The 2,500-nt window shown below is 49.9% G+C and overlaps 1 protein-coding gene across 1 annotated transcript in view; it reads right to left on the bottom strand.

Moving 5' to 3' along the window:
* The window catches only part of wdr7 (WD repeat domain 7), a 68,598-nt gene that overhangs the window by 46,322 nt on the left and 19,776 nt on the right, over positions 1 to 2,500 (bottom strand). The gene's annotated exons all lie outside the window — the stretch shown is intronic.

Genomic DNA, 2,500 nt, shown 5'->3' on the forward strand with positions numbered 1-2,500 from the left:
TTCTTTAACACCCTCGCCACTAACACACACTGAACGCACAGAGCCGCATCGCTTCTTTAACACCCTCGCCACTAACACACACTGAACGCACAGAGCTCTCAGGTGTGGCAGCCACTGCACAGAGGCTCAGCACACAACACTTCGCCAGGGATAGAGCGTGCACACACACACACACACACACACACACACACACACACATGCGCACACACACACACACACACACACACACACACACACACACACGCGAGCGCGCACGCACGCACTACCAGAAGGGCCTACACACGCACACAGACACACACACAAACACAGTACTACATCAAGTCAAACAAATGAACTGATCAATAAAATAAAATAAAGCACCTAAGTACTATTCAGTGAGCTTGCACTGAGCGCCGACAGAAACAAACTAATGATTCTGTTCCACAGCCTGTGCTGTGTTGCCAGCCTACTGTCAGCTGTCTGGCAGCTGCGCTTGTTGACATGTGTGTGGAACACCCGGCTCGTGAGCAGCTGGACGCTGGAAGTGCATACTGACGCACATCTGTGCACTGCAGCCGAGACACAAACGCCATCCAAAACAAAAAGGCTGAAAACGCACTCTCTCAAAAGTCATCTTGCTTATTTAACTGCGTGATGAGGATTTGTGTGTTTGAGTAAAACAAGTTCCATCTCCTCACCATCATCAGGTCAGGATGCGGTCAGCCACGGAAGAACACCCAAGTGGTTTGACAAGCCAGCTCAGGTACAGTACACAGATGGAGGCTATAGATCCGTCCACCTCCACACACACACACACACACACACACACACACACGCACACACGCACACAATCCGCTCCTCATGTATCAATTAAAAGCCTCCGGCTCCTTAAGCATGCTTATCGACGGGCCATAAAGTTGAGGCATAGCAGGGGCTGCTCCATTAGGCCCCTGGGTGAGGCGGCCAGGCTTATTTACAGCAAGGCACGCTCTGCGCCCATCCACCCTGTCAATCAGCCACTGACAGCTCCGGGGGAGGGGTGGGGAAGACAGGAAACAGGAAATGTCACTTGAATAAGCCAAAAAAGACCCAACAAGACCCAAGCCATCCTCATGTGAGAGGCTACCAGTTACTAATACAGAACGCAGTAATGCTCCAGCCCTACGGAGCTGTGAATCCAGTTGCTGTTGAATAAGAACAACAACTTTATTACGCTAAACACAACATGCAGATCAGTCAATAAGTGACACACTTTATAACCATCAACAGTTGTCTTATCTCTGATTTCTGATTCTATATGGTCTCTTACAAAACCAGTTAGGTCCGGTCGAGTTATTTATTCATTTTTGATTGGACGAGAGGCATTCTATGGGTCATCACGAGTGGTAATATCCCAGCACAACGCTACTCAAGACTTTTTACTGCTAGTTATCACTCCGCATATTGCATTGAATTACCAACACAAACGTTCCTTTCATTCATAGCGAGAGAGCAACGATTTTACCTTGGAGTGAGAAAAAGGCAAAGTAGGTGGCTGGCAGGTAGCTCGTTAATGAGCTCAGACATATTTTTTGGTCACAAAACCTGGGTTTTTAGATTTAATAGTGACAGTTTGTCGACATGTATTACAAAATATAAGGGCAAAAACGCTGAACTTATTTATTAATACAGAACTACTGCCGTGTTAGAGTTAGCTCCGCCATGTTGGATATTTTTTTTCGAGTTCACTTTCAAGCAACGTACGGCAACGTATGCTTGGCAATGCTAATCGAAAAGGCTAAAGATTAGAACTATTTGTGTGGGTGGAGGTTGAACGAACAAAAATCTAAATAAACGATAGAAAACCCAATTTTGTATCTTAAAACTAAATTAGTTGGTAATGAAACTGTTGTATAAAAGCAATATGACACGAGTGGTCGTGGGGATGGTAAAGGATATCCCCACAGCTGTAATTCGGCCGTAGGTATGAGGCCGAAGGCCATTACAGTTGTGGCGATATCCTTTACCGCCCCCATGCCCACTCGTGTCATATTGCTTAACTGACCACCCCAGTATCCAAACATTTAGGCACATTAAGACAAAAGTGGGTGGGGCTGTGAGAGGGTGTGGTGGTGGGGCTGTGAGAGGGTGCAGTGGTGGGGCTGTGAGAGGGTGCGGTGGTGAGATTGTGAGAGGGTGCGGTGGTGGGGCTGTGAGAGGGTGCGGTGGTGGGGCTGTGAGAGGGTGCGGTGGTGGTGGGGCTGTGAGAGGGTGCGGTGGTGGTGGGGCTGTGAGAGGGTGCGGTGGTGGTGGGGCTGTGAGAGGGTGCGGTGGTGGTGGGGCTGTGAGAGGGTGCGGTGGTGGTGGGGCTGTGAGAGGGTGCGGTGGTGGTGAGATTGTGAGAGGGTGCGGTGGTGGTGGGGCTGTGAGAGGGTGCGGTGGTGAGATTGTGAGAGGGTGCGGTGGTGGTGGTGGGGCTGTGAGGAGGTGCGGTGGTGGGTGGGCTGTGAGAGGGTGTGGTGGTGGTGAGGCTGTGAGAGGG

The sequence above is a fragment of the Alosa pseudoharengus genome, unplaced genomic scaffold (genome assembly GCF_046254945.1).
Source record: "Alosa pseudoharengus isolate Yale_2024_CS ecotype anadromous, Long Island Sound unplaced genomic scaffold, YU_APseudo_1.1 YU_APseudo_1.1_scf_14, whole genome shotgun sequence".
Lineage (NCBI taxonomy): Eukaryota > Metazoa > Chordata > Actinopteri > Clupeiformes > Clupeidae > Alosa > Alosa pseudoharengus.